General features: G+C 36.2%; 1 long non-coding RNA gene across 1 annotated transcript; it reads right to left on the reverse strand.

The window, feature by feature from the left end:
- Positions 1 to 3710: 3710 nt before the first annotated feature.
- On the reverse strand, positions 3711 to 12141 carry LOC135316677 (uncharacterized). Its single transcript, XR_010375926.1, has 4 exons — positions 12093 to 12141; positions 8530 to 8666; positions 6151 to 6185; positions 3711 to 3848 (listed from the first exon to the last, which is right to left on the reverse strand). It is a non-coding gene; the product is annotated as an uncharacterized LOC135316677 (long non-coding RNA).
- Positions 12142 to 23272: the final 11131 nt, after the last annotated feature.

Genomic DNA, 23272 nt, shown 5'->3' on the forward strand with positions numbered 1-23272 from the left:
CTATCTTTGGAAAAAATGTAACTGAAATTAAGATTCCTTCAGCCCCCAGTTGGTACTCCCAGCATGTATCACAAACAACTGCTTGCTGTTTTATGACATGGTGTAAAGTAAAATAGTCCTGGGAGGAAGCTGTGAATGCTTCCTTTTACACTGTTAGGTCAGAGTGCTTTGTTCACTCAAAAATGCCCCAGCTGCATTTCCATTTGGGCACGTTGTACCAACCTTGCTCTTAAAATACATATGCTGAGGGATTGCTTGTGCCTGTACCTTTCAGCTCTGGAGGCACGTGATACTGAATTGCAGAATGGACTTAATGTGCCTGGCATGAGTCCTCCTAAGGATTAACGTATGGTCTCTTTCAGACTCTGTTGGTTGGTTTATACCTTAGGATGACTCTACCTTCCCTTCTTCCTCCCCCAGGTGGATGCCACTCACCTGGGGTTAGAAGTGTGAATTTAATTATCTTCATTCAGAGAAGAAAACTGAGCTGAGCTCTGGGTAAACAAGGTACAGTATTAAACAACTGTTGCAGTATTCACAGCTGCCATTGGCTTTTGTTAGAAATTTATCTGGTAGTTAGATCAACTTTATCAAGGAAGATAAACTGAATTATTCTGGCAAAGATTGTAGGAACAAAGTACTTGTTAGCACCCAGATGCTTCTCAAAGGCTTTTGTTTAAAACTAAGCCATGTGATACCTATACAAAGTTTTTGAGGTTTATGGTTCTAAAAATGGCAACTTTTTCCTTAGGTCTCTCTTTTTGTACACATGCCTTTTGGCTAGTATTTTAGCTGCCTTTTGCTTCTTGTTGAGTAGTATTTTTGATTGATGTGGATTATTTAACCCTGTAAATAATATTAAGAATATTTTCTTTACATTACAGATAGTTATTGCTGATATATGAAAAATACTAAGTTGTCTTACAAGCGTGAAAGTTGGGCTTTTGACATTGATGTATCTTTTGCCTCCTAACATCTCTCCCCTTGCTTTTTCTGAGACAACTTCAATTCCCTTTTCATTAGGATATTTCCTTTGGGTGAGACAGAGTTAGATCAGTAGCTGATCATTATTCATGTGCTTCTATTTCTTAGACTAGAAAGGGAGTTGTTATTATGTTGAGTCAGTGAAGATGTATCATAACTCAGTTCAGATAATACTTTGGGTTTCTGTCCTCTAATGAGAAGCCATATCTAACCAGGGGGCAGGGGGTGAAGACGGGGATGTGGCTGAAATTTGTCCCAAAAAGGGGACAGATAATTGGCAAATTTTCTTATGGAAATAATTTGTACAGAAGAACTGAAAGACAGGCAAAATATAACCCTTAAGAAAAGTAGTTAAAAATAGATATATATATATATCTACTTAACATTTTCTGTTTGTTAGTTTGTATTCTGTGGGTTTTTTGTTGTTGAAACTCTTTCTGAATTAGATTCTGCTATCTGTAAAAAGTTATTTTAGAAACGTATGAGGAAGAGGTCAAAATTTTGGCCAGAAATTAATATCCCCTACAATTTTACATTCCATGTAGGGAAGAACTTGTTGCTCAAACACAAATAGCAATATACTAATTTATATATCTAGGACATAATGCAAATTTAGGTACTGAATCCTACCGTTTTGAAGAAATATTACTTTGTTACTCTGCCAGAAATATCCTGATAGTGGATTTTCAGGAACCTAATGCCTTACATTTATACCAGTGGAAACAACTAGTGGAAAGTCACTGACCTTTTCTAGAATAGGTGCATATATGGTCTTTTTAAATCCATTGATGATTAAAACTTGAGTAGCCAGCCAGCATAAATGTCAGTGACTTTGCATTCATAAGGAAGGAAGAAATGTTGGCTTTCTTCTCTGTTCCTGTAGGTTTCAGTTGCTTTAAACTGTGGATTTCAAATTAACAGGGCATGAATGTAAGGCAGGCTCTTTATTACTGCTTCCAAGTCTACAACAAATTATGATGTGTTGCTTACAGAGCGCTCCTTTTATTCACAGATACATTAAAAACTCATTGCCGTCTGACCTGTGAATAAACGTTTTTTAAAGAAGATTCACCACAGGTTTTAACATCATTATTTTTCTCTGATAAAACGCAGACAGATCAGAGTTTTTCAGCCAACCCATTAAATTCAAAAGCTGCTCTGTACGTTTTTTAGTTTTAGTTTAGAATGATCTGTTGGTTTGATTATGCGTTCATCATAGCGCCCGTGCACTTTTTGGACAAAATCTCCAATTTGATAAGCTACTCAGTGGTACACAGTCAAAATAGCAGAGAAGTCACAGAGACTAATATAATTTCAGAACTCTCAAAAAAGGACAGTAGAAAAATGTATCAGATATTTTCACTATTTTCTCTGTGTCTCCTCATCTCCTGGACAAAGTGGTTATCATGTTGTAATGAACACAACCTACAGAGTTTCCATGTAGCAGTTGCTTTTATACTTATTGAAGTGGGGTTTAGCTGGGTTTTATTACGTGTAACAAATGTGGTACAGATTACATATAGGAACTGCCAGACAGAGGTCATGAAGTTTCCTTGAAAAAACAATCTTACCTAACTTTAAATGTCTACAGCTGATTTCTACAACTTTGTCACTGCTTTACAGTCAGTGGAGAAACAGGCACCTCTGTGGAATCTCATAGAGCAGATGTCCAAAATAGTTCACAGGTCATGCCCTAAAATGCCCAGTTTCTATTTCCTCTAATGAAATACTAACCTAACTTTCTCAGAGGCAGATGTAGACTCACTATAGACTTCTGGAAGTGGTTCAGTTGCTAAAATAAGAGAATCTAAGGCCTTTTTTGTAAAATTAATTTATCCTATATTGCCCCAACTGACCTCTAAACTCTACCACTGCACTGACATATCTGTATTTTGGATGGGCAGATATTACAGAACTTAGGAGAAACCCATTTTCTTGTTGAGGAACACCTAGAAGCCAAGCAGGCACTACAGTGCCTAAAATGCCACTGTTAGCAAACATTTAGGCAAGGGAACTACTGTCATGAAATTAGGTGAGATAAATCCCTGGCAGGATTTATTTAAATGAGGAAGTTTTGATAATGTTGGAATTATTATGAAAGCATAGCAAATTCCTAAAAGACACATGTTAAAAGCACCCTGTGAGGCTTTATTCCCTTACTGTGGAACAAAGGAAGACTGTTGTGGTTTAGTGGCAGCTCAGCCCCACACAGTCGCTCACTCACTCCCACATCAGTAGATGGGGGAGGGAATCAGAAGGGTAACGCTCGTGGGTTGGGATAAGAACAGTTTAATAATTAAAGTTAAAAGAAACAACAACAGAAATGCAATGGAAAGGAGAACAACGAGAGGCGCAAAGCCCCGGGGAAGGGGGGAACAAACCACCCCACCCCTGACCTACAACTGCCCCCCCTTAATATACTGGTCATGGTGTCACATGGTATGGAATGAACATCCCATTCGCCAGTTGGGGTCAGCTGTCTTGGCTGTGGTCCCGCCCCTCCCCCCTGCTACCAAAACCTTTCCCCTTGCTACACAAACCCAACACAACGTTCTTTTGTTTTGTTTGTTTTTTCCACTGATGTAACACTTTTCTCCAGGTAGCAATTTTTGTGGTGTTTATTCCTGATTTTTATTTTTTTTTTCATTTTTATTTACGCAAGGGTTGGGGGAGTTGGGTGATGGGGTTGGCTTCTTTTATTTTTTTTACCCATCCCCCCCCTGCAGTATGTGGGGTTTATTTGTTTGTTTACTTACTTGTTTTGTTCTTTTTCTTTTTTTCTGCCTTAATCATGATTTCTGTTGGTAGTTACCTCTGAAGCTTCTTAGGGCTTCTGCAGACCACAGTTTTCTGTTTGTTGTTTCCTGCTAGGAAGATGACTCTTAACTGAAAAGAGTGGGTACCCATACACTATAGCTAACTGCTGCCCAGGGTGTATCAGGTTCCTGCCCACCTCCAGGGGTGACACCTATTTCGCTGGTGAACAAGCGTACGTCTAAGACAAGCTTTGGCAGCTAGTGGTGGCTGTGAAGGGGTCCAGAAACTCCCCTCCAGGCAGCTGGAGGAGGGCACATAAAAGTCCTTGACTTGCATGGTGCTTGCGAGGGCAGGTGATGCCACCGAGGCCAGGTTGGCAGGAGATGTGCTGTGGGCCAGGCACAGAGTCCTCATGAAAAGGAAGGGTATGTGACCTTGTGACAGTAGATGCAGATAAGGTTGAGGTGCCTGTTGCTTTCTTTGCCTCGGCCTTTATCAGGAAAGTCTTCTAGGTCTTTGTGCCTAGAGATAGGGTTCAAGAAGGAGGACTTTCCAATGGTGGTAGAAGATCAAATAAGGTTTGTTTTGAGAAATCTTGATCCTTACATGTCCATGGGACATAATGGGATGCATCTAATCCAAAAGGATAAACTCATCTGAGTCAAACCAATGTCCCCTAACATAGTTGGAAATGGAGAACTTGCCCTGCAAGGAAAGGCTGGGGGAGCTGGGCTGGAGAAGAGATGGTCTGGGGGGGAACCTAACATTCATCCTCCACTGCCTACAAGAGGTCATCAAGGAAATGGATCTGGGACCAGTGGTGCCTGCTAGAGGAATGAGGGACAATAAATTGGTGTTCCAACTGGTGTGGTGTGGGTATGTTCAGTATGAATTTCATTAATGATTGGAACAGGCTACACAAACAGCTTGTGGAGAATCTGTCCTCAGACATTTTCTACACTCAGCTGGAGAAAGCCCTCAGCAACCTTGTCTGACTTCAGTGTTGATCCTGTTTTGAGTAGAAGGTTGGACTTTGCTTCCTAACTGAATATTTCTAGATGTTGTGTCACTTAATGGGCATTCATCTTCCTAGTTAATAGTTTGTGCTGTCATATAGTTCAGTCTGCAGAGTTCATGAAAATATAAAATACTTATTTTGGAGTAACTGAAAATTAAACATTTTATCTCCAAACGTTTCTGGACCTTGATAATTTAGGAGTTTACTGGGGAGTGTGGGATCACATCAGAATAAGAACAAAACCAGTATGGTTCAACATTCCCTTTACACATTCTTGTGAAACTGAATGAAAGGAACTGAAATATCTTTTTCTAACTGTACTGTTGATTGGTTCTTTCACAAACACTACTTGGTCCTTCATAAATAACAACTTTATATTTCCTCACTGAATCCTTTTCATGATCTTAATTGCACACTGGATTTAATGAATGTGGTGTCTATGGATCCAGACTAATAAAAGGACAGCACAGTTTAATGGAAACCTCTTTGTTCCGGTGGTGGCACAAGTGAGGAAAGACAGCAAATATCTCTTATGCATTTTGATTATTTGTTTTTCATTTTGGTTTCTGCCTCCCCCCTGCCCCCCCCCCCCCCCCCCCCCCAACTAAGCTGCATCATAACTGCAGACAGGGGAGAACTCAAACCCACAGATTTTCAAACTGTCAGGTTTTTCACAAACTTAAATTTTGCAAGATTCCCCTATTCCTTCTTCTTTATTCCAAGATCATTGTCAGCAGTTTTAAATCCAGGAAGTATTTCTGTGTGCAGTAAGTATCACAAAATTTGGAACTACTCATAAGCAATGGACAATTTACTCAGATAGTTGCACCCTGATGCTGTCACTTGCAGCAAAGGAAAAGTCGTTCACTCTACTCTGTATTCATCTTGTATATTGTCTATTTTGCTTGTTTTGTTTTTCTGAATGCATATAAAATGTTAGGCAATTATTCTTTTTCCAAACATTTTTCAGCTATCAATCAAAAAGTTCATAGCAGTTTTTACTGTTCTGTTTATTTGCATTTTGGAGCCAATTTAATGTGTATAATTGTTTGTTATTATTGTGTGTTATAATTTTTTTTCTGACATATTTCACCTGCTTGTCTGCTTAAACACACTTGTGTTTTCCAAATGTACCTAATTTAACTGGAGCACAGTCCCTCACTGATGTATTCATGTCTATAGCACTCGTCTTAAATAGCAATATATGCTGGCATGACTGCATCTGTTCATGTTTAATTTCATTAAAATATTTCAAAGAAATTTTATTATTGAAACTGAATACATACTTTGGTGACAATGTTCTTCACTCCTTTCCAGTGCTGCTAAATGCAGAAGAGTTATCACATACAGAAAACAGTGGTTTCTACCAGTGGGAAGAAGAAAAATCTTACCTATTCTACTGAAGCAGATAGTAAGGAGAGACCACCTGAAAGGACAGGAGAAAGGATGTGTAGAAGCAGCTTTTTATGTGAACAGATTTGAACTTCAGAGAGAGTAGATTTTGTGTTTTGTTTCTCTCCTCCCTGAGAGTTTTTGTTTTGTTTCTTTTTGTTTCATTTTATTCTTTTTTCTGACTTAGACTAAAGGTACAAAAAATATGCTGTGGGTATTTTTTCCCTCAGGTAATTTTACTTATTTTATTAACTGTTTTTAAAAACAATTCTCCTATCTCCATATACACCTTCATTTTACACTGGATTTTACTGACATTTAGTAGTCATCAGTAAAACAATCTTTCAGGGAATTTCATTTTCTGTGATATAAAATCCATTTCTCATTTTTTGCATGGGCTAAAAAGTTTTGAAAACAGTTTGATATCCTGATTCATTTTCACATAGTACTGATTGTGCCATCCATAGCTGGAGATGAGGGACCAATTCAAGTTACTAAGTTAAGACTTACTGGTATTGACACAAATAGAGTTGTGAAGTATTTCGTCATCAGAACATATTAACATGCCCTTTCCTGAATGGTTGAACAAAATGTAAGCACTTGTTTTTACCAAAAACTAATTACAAAACTGCTACAGTGTGCTTATTATTACTTGTAATACTGTTGGTGAATGTTTGGGAGCTACTCAGAAAATAACAGATATTTCAGGTATGTGAATACAATACTTACATTTATGAAGGCTATCGATTTCAAAGAAAAAGACAAAACTGCAGAAACACAAAACCACTTTGGAACATGATCAGATAAATAATTAATAAGAAGTTTCTACAAGTTCTTTTCATGTAGAAAGAAAAGACTGTGTATGGAGCAAAAAGAGTAATATATATCTAGAAACAACATCCAGTGATACATCCACACATGCAAAGACCCATTCAAACATAGTTTCATGGTGTCAGAACTACAATGGGAATAATTATTACAGACTAAAAGAATATCAGATAATTTATTTTGGATGTTTCTTCTTCATGAAATCTTTTTGATTTTTACTATTTTATGAATCTTGAAAGTTATGTCATGACAGGTTAATGAAAAATATACATTGTGGCATTTCTAACTTACCTTGGTAATACATATTAGCACAAGAGGTAAAAATGTTTCCGTAATTGAACTAATAGATATTAGGTTTTAAATCTGCCCTTGTCAGAGGCAAATGGTAGAACTACAGATGCTGAAAAACTTGCCTACTTTAAGAGGAATTTTAGAAATGTTTAAGTGGAATGGAATCTTTAGCACGCAAAAAAAATCAATGATCCTTGTATTTTTTTACACTCTACTGCTTTTCAACATTAGTGCGTGTAATAATTAATCATTGAGGTACATTCTAAAAAGAAAAAAGACTAGAAAAAAATTACTAGAAAGGAAATGGAACTAGACAAGCACCTGTATTAAAACAGATATTTTGATATGTGGCTAGCTGATTTTGAAGATGCATGAAAATAATTTTTTAAATATGTTATTATATGTGCTCTTTTACTTCCTAAGGAATCACTGTAGCTTTTAGCTAGCCAAGGGAATTAATAGAACATGTACTAGCAGGAAAATGTCTTGCAGACTAAACAGTAATAAATTAAAACCATTTTGTTCAGTGGGGTAGAAGCGTAGCTCTGCAGTCTGGAAGTCTTACGAAACTAGCTTGAAAGAGGTTTATTACATAAATTTTAATTGTAAGCCAATGTAGGTAGGAGTGGCTTACTTTTCTTCAAACAATAGATGGATTCATAGTCAGTCAATATTTGCCCAGTTATGAAAATGTAGACCTGAGGTAAAAGGCAAATTCAGAAGCAAATTATTGGAAGCAGAGCAGTTCCAGACGACCTTGTTTCTGGTTAAAGGGATTAAAATTTTCTACTGTTTAAAGAATTATATTTAGGATCATACAATCCAGAATTTTCTTTTGGTATACACCATATTTCTATTGCAGAACTTCTAAAATGTATTTCTCTATTGATTTTATAGATATATTTACACTGAATTGTTAGTTCTAACTAGACTTATTATTTTACAGCACTGAGTATAATTAAACTAGTAAAGACACAGAAGTAATATGATCAGTATGAAATATTTGATACAACATTGATCTGTTTCTATTTTAAGGTCTTCATAATTTTATTCTAGAACACACTGGTCTTTCAACAGGGAGAACAAATGCATACTCAGAAAGAAGCCCATTCATTATTTTTTAAAATTATTTTTGTTTTTACATTCTAGAGCTCTAACTGGAAAGTATACTAATAAATGTAAAAATGAAAAAAAAAATGCAAGTGGTTTAGAACTCCAAAAAGATAAGGCAAGATAGCATAAAACACAATGAATCTTACTTTTAATGTAGAGCTGTCTGTGGTAGAAGCTCAAATGTCATCACTTCAGAGCATAAAAAATTTAAATACTTCTTTGAGAACCAGAGTTGGAAATCATTGTGACAGAAATCACAATTCACTCTTAGGAAATGGGGGAACTGGAGAAAGTAGAAAACAAAGAAACCATCGGACATTTAGTGATAAAGGGTGAAGGGAAGAGTAAGAGGCATTCATATTATTATTGTATCATCATCATGACTGCCACCAAGCAATCTGCCTTTTGGAAGAATGGAATAGAAAACTATATGGGACAAATCTGGTGGGCCTTGTCACAGTGTGAGGAAAAAAACAGCTGTTAACCAGAGTGGATGACTGGATGTCGTTGGCATTACTGAACATTTAATAAAATCAGTCAAAGTGAACCAAGGAGGATCCAATAACCAATGTTCTAATTCCACACAGCAGTAATCCATTTCTACACATGTGTTTTGATGCTTGTGATTAGGAAAGATCTAAGTGTCCGCCTGTGACAAATGAAGTCCACAGAAAAATGTCACTGGATTTAATACGGTTGTACCAAATCCAGAGTGATACTTCTCTGCTAATTTCCTTTTTGCAAGCACAGAAAACCTGTTTCATACTAAAGTGAGTATTTTCCTGCCTTCTTTAAAAGCATTGAAAACTGACCACAGCTGCAAATCAGACACACTCAGGATTACCTGGAATAATTAAAAAACCAAACATTTCTTACCATTATTTTATATTTAACAATAGGAATAGATGATTCCCCTATGACAGCCTTTTTTTTTTTTTTTAAAATGAAGCACACAATATATGCAGGTTTTTATATTTTACCTTGGTTCCTATATTTCTTATGAAATGTGGAGAATTATTTTGTGTTCATAGAACCTGTGTTTGTAGACACCTTATGGGTCCTCCTAATTCTTTTTTTCTTTGCCTGTTATTGCAGAAGATAGGGTATAGACAATCCCTCATCAATTCAGTCCTGTGTGGTTTCATTCCTAAAAAATTGTCTGGTTGACTAAGAAAAATACATCTGATACAACAGGATAGTGAATTCTCAAAAGGCATGTGAGAATACAAAGTTTTCATAGTAACTGTAAAAAAATTTGCAAATTCCATTTTCTTGAACTTTCCTTCCCAGCTGCTTAAATTTTAGTGGTTAAGAAAATTATAATGAAGATCATTTATAGTCCTACTGCCTATCCAAGCTATATACCCTCAGAGACTTATTCAGGCAAAATGTAATGAAATTCTTTAAATCATGAGCGTTCTTACTGAACATACAGCCAAAGAAAACCATGACTACTCTCAGCAGAAAAAGGCAGTGAAAAAAAAATGGGTGAGAATGAATCATAATCAGGCTTACTTATCATGAGCAGCAAGCATGGTACCTATAAAAACGCAACAGGTTTGAGCAGGCAATGGTACAAATCAATATTTTAGTTGCAAGAGCTCAGCAAAGTTTCTGAGGCGTATCAAATAGGTCTTGGATCTGTGCGGAAAGATGTGTTGACAGATAAAAAAATATAACAGCACACAACTAAGCTATTTTATTTTTTGCTTATAATCATAAAGCGAGTTGTTAAAGCAAAGGATACTGACAAGATCTTCGATAAAGAGGACAAAAGTTATTCAGTAACTATTTTTAGGGACAAGAGTTAAAAATTCCTACTGTATTCCACATAACTTTTAGTTACATATGAACTTTGCCAAGTTTTTAATAGTGTGTTAGAAACTTAAGCATTCTTTTTACATAAAGAAAGTCAGGCATAAACAGGAATGAAATTTAGTGTTGAATTATACCATTCTATCAATGCTTTGTTGTATGCTGAGTTGCATCTCCTTTGCTCACACCTAATTAGAAGTACCATGATTTACCTTATCTTTCTGATCTGTAAAGTGTATGAAGAAGGAAATGGGAATTTGGATTTCTTGAAGATATCTTTAAGGACTTTACTTAGCTTGAAGATTAGTTGGTAGTTAACTTCTGCTGACTATCAATGCTTGAAAGGGTCTTTTTTGTGAAAATGAGCACCTATGTCATATGTATAATTCTGCAGCACTAGCAATTTAGGTACCAAATTTCTTAGGGAATGTTGCACATCTTTTACATGCAGGCAGTTCACTCACTAGAAGATATGAACAGCTTCTTAATTTTCAGGAGAAAATGTTAGTGGAGAAAAAGCAGCAGAAAACATTTAATCCTTCATCTGAAGGTGAGGTGTTGAAGCTAGGAATGCAAAAGCCTTTGGGTCAGAAAGGTAGCAAACAAGCAAAATCCTACCATTGCCTTCCTGGTTCGGCTGTCTATGAGGAGAATAGAGATTTTGTGTTTTAGACCATGTCTTATAAAATCTGTCTATATTTTATCTTATACCATCCTTATGTTTTAACTGGCTTCAGTGGTTCTCAGATTCATAGCCTCACAAGCCTTATTTACAGGAGCAATTTAAAGAAGAATAACTTTGTCAAGGCACCATATGAAAGATGTGGAGTCAGTCCTCTGAAGCTGGCAAGAACCTAAAAGCAAAGGCTCCCACTGGAGGCTCGCTGGGTACATGATCTGTTATTGTGCAGAAGTGTGCACCATTAGATTCCCAGTGGTTGTAGTCATTTAAACATTTTCCTGCTAGTTCCCTGTACTGCAAAATAGAGACAGCTCACTCCAGTGTTTGTGAAAACCTTAATGACTCCTGTCTATCCCTAAAGAGCCAAGGATGAGAACTAACATAATTTAGATGCTCAGTCTCTTCTTACTTAGAAGTGACTAACGTAATAATAGTTTAAATTCCCACTGTGTATCTACTGTGTCAGGTTGGCTACATGAAATCCCTGTTTTCTCTAAGGCTGGGTACCTAAAATTTCAATAGGTCAGGCACATGAAATAGGTCAGCACAGGAACAATTCTACTCTAGCTTTAGACAGTATCTTCAAAACCATTTTGCTTTTCCTTTGAAAATAAGGTTATGCTAGTAATTTGAAGCAGACAAACTATTCTATCTCTCCAGAGCCCTGGCAGTAAGCACCATGTGGGTCCTAAGAAATGGCATAGTAGAATCTCGAGAATTCCTGAGTCCAGTGTCCTACAGTCACAAGGAGTTGGCAGATAGATGTTTAGCCTAGAAATGCTTATTAAAAACTGTTTCAAACATACCCATAAACACCAAGATCCAAAATACTTCTCACCAACTTAAAGTATGAGTAAGACCTGTGGATCACAAAAATAAAAATGTGCTCCCCCCCCCGCAAAAAACTCTATAAGGGAGGGAGGGAGGGAGGGAGGGAGGGAGGGAGGGAGGAAGGAAGGAAGGAAGGAAGGAAGGAAGGAAGGAAGGAAGGAAGGAAGGAAGGAAGGAAGGAAGGAAGGAAGGAAGGAAGGAAGGAAGGAAGGAAGGAAGGAAGGAAGGAAGGAAGGAAGGAAGGAAGGAAGGAAGGAAGGAAGGAAGGAAGGAAGGAAGGAAGGAAGGAAGGAAGGAAGGAAGGAAGGAAGGAAGGATATTATCAAAATTTTATGGTTCAGAATAATTCGTAATTTACTAAATGAAAATTACTGGACAAACCTGTAAAGTGAGCCATATCTTCCCACACTGAAAGAAAAACTAAGAAGTGCCAAACAGTGCATTTGACTTGTGACTTATTCTTCTTGAATTTTCTGTTTGGCTAATGAGTAACATAGAACAACAAAGAATATAGGAGGTTTTCTGTTTCTTTTGGACAGGTTGAACACCCAGCCAAATACCCAGCTAGACCATGTAGCTTTAAATAAGATCATTCATTAGTTTCTTGTAGAGAAATTTATACTGTTTTTTGAAATAGGAAAATCATGCCGACTTTTACTTATTGTAAATCTGACCCTGTTTATTTCTCCCTTCAGATTTCCATAATCACACAATATTTATATAGCAAAAACTAAACAGATTTGTATTAGTCATTATCTAAATTCAGAAAATATTCAGTAATCTTTGCACCATACAGATTAAAAACTTCAGAATATTCTAAGCAGGATCTGTACCAAGAAGAAGGTTTCCCGTTTTTCTGTCTTCAAATGATGCTAAGGTACTACTAACAGCTAATGATGAAAGAAGTGTATAGCTTCACTTAGTAGTTTGTTTCCATTCAATCAATCATGGAGAGTGATGAAGATAAATCTTATGCCTAACTACTAAACCAAAAAATATGTATAAGCTTAAAAGTATGCACATGTTCTGTGCAAGGAATATAAAATAAAGATGTGAGACAAATGTCATAGATGCCCTTCATTTAAAAAAAAAAAAAAAAAAGGAACTTTTATCTTGTATTATAAGAATATGAAATAACAGGCATTTTGCATTACTGAAGTCTTAGTTACTTAGTTACTTAGTTACTAAGTTACTAAGTTAGTTACTTAGTTACTGAAGTCTTAGCTTCGATGAAAAAGAATACTTGTTCCAGGAGATGCTTTTCTAGAAGGACACAGGCTCTAAAGATATGGGTAACTATTGATGACACTCATACAACTGTGTGACATAGATATACACTTGATAAATTAGTGGTAATACCTCTTATATTTTAATAATATAAGTGACCTACACATAGCAGCAGAGTGATGCTTGAAAAAAAGTCTTGCGAAAACCAGCTCAGGAGTATAAATATCTACATAACAAATTACTCAAAGCAGCTGAGAATGCAATGTCATGTCCTTGAGATAAAAGGAAATGTGAAATGATTGTCTCACATGTTTTAGCATATAAACCATGATGTTTTCTGCTCATTTGTAAGTACAACCTTACTCAGACTATTCAGCACACGGGACCAAGAAAAAGTATTCTTAAGGATTGCAAATAAATTAACCAGATCTCAAAATTTCAGTGTGATAATTTTGTAATAATCAGACCAGGATTTTTTTAAAAATATGTATATGTACGTATACTAACACACATATATTCTTACATGTGCATATAACACATATAAAGGTTCTTCAGCAGGAAATAATGTTCCTAAAAATAAACACATTTTCCACTTAGATGATGAAACTGCTATTCAATAGTTATTTTGTATGTTTTACTATTTCTAGAAGTCCTTGTTAAAACGCAACTTTAATTTAAAATATGTATTTGATCCTATTTTTTTAATGTTTTGTCAATGGTATAGAATTGGTTTGGCATTCCTCTACACCCCTAAATTCCAGTGCTTTCTGTGGCATAAACAGAATGTGAGAGATATGCTTAACACAACTACCAGAGGTTACCTTATTCAGCATAAAAGCACGATGCTTTCCTTCCTGGCTCCTCTATCAGACAAAAGTTGTTCACTACTCATTGCTGTAGAGGTCACACAGTTTCAGAGTCAAGAGGTACACATGAAGATAAAGTTCCCTTAAAAAACTGGAAATTACTTTGGGGCACAACTTGCCCTTGACAATTTAAGTCAGAGGCCAAAATCAACCTTTACCTTCAGCTCTGCTGTTGAATATGGTTTCATCACAATCAGTGATCGTGTTTACTGAGATTTTATGAAAATTGTTGTTAAAAAAAATCTTTATTCTGGGTTTGGCTTAAAGGCCTTAGTTATATATTGTACTGCTATTTTAAATATCTGAAATACTTGAAATCTCAAAACAAATTGCTACAGAAACACCAAGACTAAATTGTTTAAAATCAAATTAAGTTGAAAGACTAATTTAGATTATTTAGCTGGTCTTTGATACACCTGGACTCTATTCTAATATTGATAATTGAGTAAATTCTTAAACCATTTCATCTTCTGATCATTTTATTGTGCTTTTGCTGATCTTTTCTGTAAAAGTTATCTTTTTTGTTAGCTTTGAATTTTGTTTATTTGTTTTCAATAACGTTAATAACACTAAAGTACAAATCCCAGTATTTTTCGTATTTGAGTGAGATCAATTTCTACCAGAACAAGATTTAATTTGAATTATATAGTACCCTTTTTAAACAACTCAGAACATGCTATAGTCTCTCTGCCAGTGTGTGAGAGAGAACTATTTCTTGAATACATCTTCCTTCTTCACAAACATTTTACTTTAAAAAGGACATATTAAATATGTGTCCTTTTTGTATTGCAACAATGAATTTTTATCCATAAATATCTTTTAGTCAGTTAAAAATAAAGAAGAGGAGCCTATTCTAGTATTCACATTTCATACACACAATAATACGGAACCTATAAGAGAAGCAATAACATTGTTTTAATACTGTGGAGTAACTATCTGCCTGTATAGGTAAACATACTTCTGTTTGTTTATCTTTCTACAAGAGTAGAAGTAATGCTTTAGAACAGGCCTTTGAAATAATGTATAATACAACATATATACAATTATCATGATACTAAATATTTTGCTAGTATTTATTCCTGTTTAGTATATATTTTGTTCTATAGTTTTTATTTTCCTCAAGGAAACACACATACACACACATATTTTTGTATAAGTTCTGTTCATATCTATTGCTGTAATATGCAAACCATTATGAATACAAAATTGCACTGCCTTATCATGATAATCTCTTACAAACCCACAAACACACATACATATGGGCACGCAGACACACAAGGTATCCAGTGTTACTGAATATGCTTCTTGAATATATGAATACACTTGACTTGAACTCTACAAGCCAAATATTTAAGGCCCCAAAATTTAAGAATAATGTTAAGGTACTTAAATGGATCCAGAGGAGGACAGCAAAGCTGGTGAAAGGGCTGGAAGGCATGTCCTATGGGGAGCTGCTAAGGACTCTGGGCTTGTCTAGTTTGGAGAAAAGGAGGCTGAGGGGTGGTCTTATGGCTCTCTACAGCTTCCTGAGAAGGGGAAATAGAGGTACTGATCTCTTCTCCCTGGTATCCATGTGTGGGAATTGCTCAAAGCTGCACCAGGGGATGTTTACACTGGATATTAGGAAGCATTTCTTTTCCAAGAGGGTGGTCTAACACTGGAACAGGCTTCCTAGAGAAGCGGTCAATGCCCCAAGCATGTCAGTGTTTAAGAGCTATTTGGACAATGCCCTTAATAACATGCTTTAACTTTTGGTCAGCCCTGAATTGGCCAGGCAGTTGGACTAGATGATCATTGTAGGTCCCTTCCAACTGAAATCTTTCTCTTCTCTTCTCTTCTCTTCTCTTCTCTTCTCTTCTCTTCTCTTCTCTTCTCTTCTCTTCTCTTCTCTTCTCTTCTCTTCTCTTCTCTTCTCTTCTCTTCTCTTCTCTTCTCTGTACTATACTCATTTCTACTTTCCTTTCCTTTCTTTTTTTTTTTTTTTCCCCTCTTGGTATCCTTATCTTTGAGGATTTCTGAGGACAATACATTGCTAGACATGTAACAGTAGTCTCTATCATCCTTTGTTTCCTTTAAATTAATTAACTTCTCAGAAAAAATAAAGGATCACATCACTAACAGCATAGGTGGGTTGTTTTCCTGGCCCCCACACCTGAAACTCTTCTTTTTTCCTTCTTCAGTATAAGATTCGGGGTTTAGAAACACTCACAGGCAGAAAGGGTGGAATTCTACTGATATGTGCACCCAAACCTGTCATCCTAGAATGTGTTTATACAAAATGGGGAAAACAAACATGGACTTCAACAGAGAAATAATCTGATCTACTTGATGCATCCACTTCCAGATGAGAAGAACCAATATATGAAATACTGATTTGAATTGTTTTGAATTTGAATTATTTTGAATTAACTTCAAAAATATTTTAGTATGACTGACTCAGGTCTGTACCATAATTCTCTCCAGTGTATGCAACTCAAGGTAAACAAGATGGATCTTTTCAAAAGTAACCTGATTCTGTAATTCAACTGTTAAAAATAAGGTTTTTAAAAAAGTGTGGTAGTTGTTGCCTGCATTCAGATGAACATCCAACCAGATTCACTGTGTGCTTTTGGGCTTTCAGTCTAACCTAGAAGAGATACCTATAGGCCTGCTATTTGTTATATAAATGGTTACTGAGAATAATATCACACCACACACACTTGGTTTTAGCATTTTCTTTCTGGTAACAGTTACAGTGTTCCTGTTTCACATTGGGTTTTGCAGTGAACCCATTATCAAAAGACCGTATTTTCACCACTAACTACAGACGATGTAGGTATCTTACTCAGCATTAGGTATTCCAGCCCAGAACAAGGAATCTAAGTTTTAGTCAAGTGATATGGGGCACCGCAGTGACAAATTTTGTTCTTTTTATTAGATTCTAAGTAAATAAAATATGATTGAATTATAGCAGCTTTGCCACATGAAGCATAATGTGTGCTAAAATGGTGTTAGTATAACAGGAAAAATGTCTCATTGTTTTGCTTAGAAAACGAAATACTTTTAGGAGCAAAATAAAAAAGTAGCAAGGGAATTAGAAGGGAAAAATTATTAAGGCAAAGGTGGTCAGTGAGTAAACTGAGGAAAAAGGTGGTGTTCAGTGGACGGCATTTACCATTAGAAGAAGGTGTGCTGCTAAAACTAAGATTTCCTCAAACTATTCATGTCAAACTGATTTGTCATTAGAAAATGGACTGCTTTCAGGCACAAGAAATCTAAGTAGAGTGAGGGAAATGTTAACAGGAACTGGCTTTCCCTGCTATTATTGATCTTGGTAAAGACTCTGAATATTGCTGTTGAAGCTAATGCAAAGTGGGTGAAAAGGGGACAGTAACTCTTAATACAACCAGCAGATAGGTCCCTCATTCCTTGGTGTGCTTTAGTATGTACTTTCTCGTTCTACGGTAAAATTTAGTTTTCAGAGGGACTAAAATGAACATTTCTAATGTTTGTATCCACTTCTCTGTCATTGCCTCATAGATTAAATCAAACCTGCTGCTTACTGAACAAGGTCATATTTTTGCCAGTTTAGTGCCACATTACATTAAAGTCAACAAACATATTACAGAATTTTTATGCTGTAGTAGTATCTGTGCCAGAGTTTCACAGCTAAACTCCTACTTTTAAGGGCTGGTTCAAAGTCTATTGCTCAAATTCTGCTTCTAGTCTTAACTTGGCACAAGAAAGGCACAATCCTGGAGCATTTTTTCCAGGGCATCAAAATAGTAATTTGTATTGTGATAAATATTACCCTAATGAAGACTAAAATTTATTGTTTCCAGGTGCCTTTTTCTTCTTAATATTTTTTTTTTTTCAGTAATTAGACATCAATGTAAATATCAGGTTCGGGCTATACTTATACCTATTCGAAAACAAGTTCTAGTCTTCACATGGAGGAAAAAATTGGGGAAAAATTAATTTGACAACTGTCATATAAGTATGCTACTTACATTATGTTAACATTTTGATATTGTCTGGATTATTAATTTAATCTCATTCTACAACTAACATTTGTTTGAAGAGGCTTAATGGACAAGAATAATAATGAAAAAAATCTGACTGAACCAAAATTTCATAAGATTTTTTCAGCACGCTTAATGAATTTTCTTTATATTCAGAATGTTTTTCATATTCATAATATTTTAATGGCATGTTTCTAATATTTATTTCCAGTTGATGTGTATAGATGTTAATCTAAAAATTATTGGAACTCCTGTTATTCATTCTTTCAGTGAGAAATCACATTAAACTATTTCTGATCATGTGGCTTATGCTTCCTTTCAGAGTAGTAGTGTTTGAGGTAATTTTGGTAATGTGCAAATACCTAATGGTCATGCAAGTACCTAATGGTAATGCAATTAAAAAATAGAAAATTTCAACACAAGTTCACGTCCCTGAGTTCTAGAAGGTACTAGGAGTTTAAATATATCTCCATGCTTCAGATTTCCCTGTTGGATAGCTCTAGGTTTGAGCTGATATTTCAGTTGTCTAAAGTGGAGGCATTTATGGATGAATACAGGAACATGATGAATACAGGAACAGAAATGTTTCTTTCTCTCTGTTTTGAGATAAGCAGCCATAATACTCTTCCAGCCTGTACAATAACATAATTGTATGCTATGGAACTAGGTTTCTCTTTTCTAGTTGAACTGGAGCACATACTGGGTGAACATACACCAGTATGAACCTGTCCATGCAGCTGGGTCCCTGGGTTTGAACCTCTGTGCTTAGTCTCTTCTACCCTAAATTCATCTGGTGTAATACAAGGGACTGCCTGACGTACACTTGAGGATTATTTCAGAATAAATAACGTGGACAATAAGTCACAGTGCAACCTCAGCAAAATTGCATAAGACACAAAACTGAGAGGAGTAGCTGATAGTCCAGAGGGTCATCCAGAGGGACCTCTACAGGCTGGAGAAATGAGCTGAGAGGAAACTCATTAACTTCTGCAAGGGGAAATGCAAAGTCCTCTACCTGGGGAGGAAAAACTGAAAACATCAGTACATGCTTAAGGCTGACCATCTGGAGAGCAGCTCCACTGGGAAGTCCTTGAGAATCCTGGTGGATAGCATGCTAGCCATAAACCAGAAATGCGTCCTTATGACAAAGGTGGCCGATGGCATCCTGAGCTCCAGTAGGTAGAACATTGCCAGCAAGTCAAGGCAGGGGATCCTTCCTCTCTGTTCAGCCTTGGTAAGAATTATCTGTAGTGCTGGATTCAAGGCTCAGAGTCATGGAGAAACTGGAGTCCAGGAAAGAGCAACAAGGATGATTAAGGGGCTGGAGCATCTAACATAGGAAGGGAGGATGAGAGAGGTGGTGCTGTTCAGCCTGGATAATACAAAGCTCAGGGGGAGATCCTATCCATGTTTATAAATACCTGATGGAAAGGAGTAAAGAAGGTGTAGTCAGACTCTTCACAGTGGAGGCCAGTGACAGGACAAGAGGGCACAAACTGAAACACAAGAATTTGTGTAAGGAAAAGCTCTATTACTGTGAATGTGGTCAAACACTGGAATGGGCTGTCCAGAGAGGTTGTGGACTCTCCACCGTTGGAAATATGCAAGATCTGTCTGGACATGCTCTTGAACAGCTTGCTCTAACTGACCCTGCTCTAGACAGGCAGGCTGGACTAGATGAGCTCCAGAAGTGTCCTCTAACATCAACCCTGGTGCTCTGTGAGAATATTCTCTCCTCAAATATGTTTACTATTCCATTAATTTACAAGAATCTAGTAAATTGTCCTTGAATTCATTGTGGTCATATGCATTGTTCATAAAGGAGTTTTACTTTCTATTTTTTTCTCCAGTTGATAGCTCCCAGTGAAGATTTATCTGGATATTTTTCTACGTAGTATGTGTATATGGTGCTGCAAAGCAAACCAAAAATTTTTAAATCTTCAATTCTTATGGCATTCTGAACCAAATAAATATTTGGTTCATTATCAAACATCTGAGCTTTTACTGGTAATCTATAGTTTCCCATTACTGTGTGTTAAACAGTCATTCCATCAGGGTTACATGTACTATGAAAAAAAATCTGCCATAGGGGAGCATAATGAAGCTTAGCAGTTTGAAAAAGCAGAATGAAATGAGAAAGGAAATTTTTTTCACATATAGAAATAAATTATTTAATGGCAAAAATCCACTGTTAGGGATGGTTCCCATAGGTATCTGGTAGATAATTTGCTATGAATTTTTATTAAATGATCCCTATACAGAGCAAAAGAAAAATGTTTTTTAATGACTTAAGGGGAAAAGGAAGACTTAAGAAGAGAAAATGTAATGAGGCATCAAAGATATGAACACTAAAAAGCATTTTTGTGCTGTTGCACCTCTTTTACAGACTGTGCTTCTGTGTCCATCATTCCACATTGATTAGAAAAACTGAAACACTTGCTAATTGTATGTGAGATGAATCAAAGCCAACATTCAGACATCGTTCTTGGTGGCAGGAGCAAAGCAACCTCACACACTAATGCTTTCAAGAGGAAATGGAAGTTATGAACTTTAATACAGGAGAGGATGCCTTAGAAGGTCTGATAATACTTGTTTCTGGATTATGATCCCAACTAGGATTTTTTTACTGCTAGTGAATAACTCTTTTTACTTCCTTTTCTACATATTTGAACATAGAGTGCGTAAAGCCTTGTTAAAGCTAGAAAAGTGTAAAAAGAAAATAGTGTTTAACTGACCTCACAAACCCATTCCTTAGCCATTTTTACTTTCATTGATAGCTTTGTAAGTCTATGGATTTTAGTGAAGAAGTTTCCTGCTTAATCTATGTACATGTGTGTCTATAAACAAACTTACACACATATATATGCTCCTACGTATGTCAGTTTATACAGTATGTGTTATATATACTTATCATGCATATATATTATTTATTTATGCTTGATTATGTATCTATAGAGATATTTTTAACTTTTAATTAATTTAACGACTGAGGAAAAAAGCTATTAACAGCATCCATTTTTCCAATACAAATGGAAAATGCAATGCAAAAACATAATTTCTTATAAGTAGGGTAGAATATATCTTGGATATAGAAATAATCAGAATAATGTATCTTGCATTTGTTTTTGACTGTACTGTTGTTTAATTTTTTTATCTTTGTCAATCCTTATGTCTGAGTATGACATAATGGGGTATAGGAAAACAAATACATTTTTTATTTTTATTTTATTATGATATAGGAATTATTGTTTATTTCCTCCTATATTAATTTTATTTTGGGAAGAAAAATGTGATGGTGTATATCAATTTTGCTCATGATCAGTCAAGAAGCTATGACAGTCCCACCTGTAAATGACTAAAGGAAAAAAAATCACTATTATTTTCCAAATAATTATGAAAAGCCAATACACATGGCTAAATAATTTGTTACATCAAACTGTAGTAATGTCGGACAAATACATCCTTAGGAACACACAGTCCAAATAAGATAAGGTTTCAATCCCAGAAGCTGAATTTGGTCATAGTACTGTGGTTTGAAATGGATATCACACTGAACCAACTTCATCTTATTTAACCCCACATGAAACAAAGCTGTGCTTCTATTAGCTATTCAAGATTCTGTTAGCTCCCTTGACTTCAGCTCGAGCTGACAGTATCCCAGTGAAGTAATTATCCTCACTCTGCTGAAAGAACAGAAGCAACAGACTGGAGAGAGACGCTGCTACCGAGGCTCAGCATTGCTCACACAGCAGGAGTGGGGATGAAAGGCACCAGGCAACATCACAGAAGCCACTCAGCCGCCAGGTCAAGAAAAGAAAAGAAAAACCATTGCCAGCAATTCCACCTTTCCCTGAGGAATAAAAGAGCAGCCCTAGATAGCTCTCAGGAAGGATTACAAAAAACTAAGGGAAATGAAGACTGTCGAACACCTGCACTAGAACTACAAAGAAAAGGAAAAGCTGATATGTGTTTGAACCAAGTGATAATCTACGGCCTCAGGGTGCCAGGCTTGTAAACTGTATGATAAAACTATTAGGTATGTATATATGTTATTTTAAAGACAGTATGAAAGAAAGCTTAAAAATGAGGAAACCTTGTTGTATATTTTAAGGGATAACCATAATCTTAGGAAGTATGTCCTAAAATGTGTGTAAAACATAATCTACAAAAGGTTGCACAGAGAAAAAAGGGCATGCTTTATTTTTTAATACATAAATGATTTACTTATCCACATTCCATGAAAGTGTGGTGGTATTGCCATATAGAAAATTTAGCATTATTGATAAATAGGTATTTATTATATCTGTTTAGAAAACATTGACTGAAAACATATATTGAATAATCAATATAGTAAATTTTATCATTTACAGCATTATGAATGAATAAAACCCCTGTAAACTAGTAAAGAGGAAAACAAAGTAAAGAAACTTAAGACCAACTGGTATAAAAATTATTCGAAAACATCACTAACACTGAATGTTACACAGTAATAATGAGGCAGTAATGACTGCAAAAGGAAATGAGAAGTCCTGCCTCTGGGGAGGAATAACCTCTTGCTCCAGCACAGGCCAGAGACTGACTGGCTGGAATGGAGCTCTGCAGAGAAGGACCTGGGTCTCCTGGTGGACAGGTTGAACATGAGCTTTCCTGGCAAAGGTGGCCAATAACCTCCTGGGCTACAGTAGGCAGAATTTTGCCAGCAGGTCGAGGACAGTGATCCTTCCCCTCTGCTCAGTCCCAGGGAGACACATCTGGGCTGTTGTGTCCAGTGCTGGGCTTCCCAGTGCAAGAAGGACATAGACAAACTGCAGTAAGTCTGGCTACAGGCTACAAGGATGATTGAGGGGCTGGAGCATCTGACAGAGGAGGACAGGCTGAGACAGCTGAGACTGTTCAGCGTGAAGAAGATAAGGCTCAGGGGGATCTTATCAGTAACAACAAACACCTCATAGGAGGGGGGAAAAAAAAGTGTGTCCTTATTAGGGGTTAGAGCAGCTTTGGGACAAGCTGGAACAAAATCACGTTAGTTTCCTCTAAAAAACAATATACTTTGCTTGCACCAAAAACACTCTGCAAATTGAGCCTATGGAAATCACAGATGGATATATCCAAAAACCAAACTACAGTTCCAAATTAAAATAATACAGTAGATGCAGCTTCATGGTTTTCAGTTTATACTATGATCCAGGGTGAATGTCAACATTTAATAGTCATTGAAAAAATGCAGAACATGAAGCTCATTTGTCACAGAAAATTTGTCCCTGTCAGAAAATGACATCAGTATAGAAGAATCCAAAACTGTCTGAACTTCTTGAGAGAAATCTTAGTCGAAAACAGCAAATGTGATACTTTCAAGAAATAATATTAGACAAAATTTTGCTCCTCATATGGGAAGACAAACTGGAGCATATGAGTACACTATGTGATTAAATATGACACAAAGACAAATGTGCTGTCAGCAAGGTAG

The sequence above is a fragment of the Phalacrocorax carbo genome, chromosome 1, assembly GCF_963921805.1.
Source record: "Phalacrocorax carbo chromosome 1, bPhaCar2.1, whole genome shotgun sequence".
Classification (NCBI taxonomy): domain Eukaryota; kingdom Metazoa; phylum Chordata; class Aves; order Suliformes; family Phalacrocoracidae; genus Phalacrocorax; species Phalacrocorax carbo.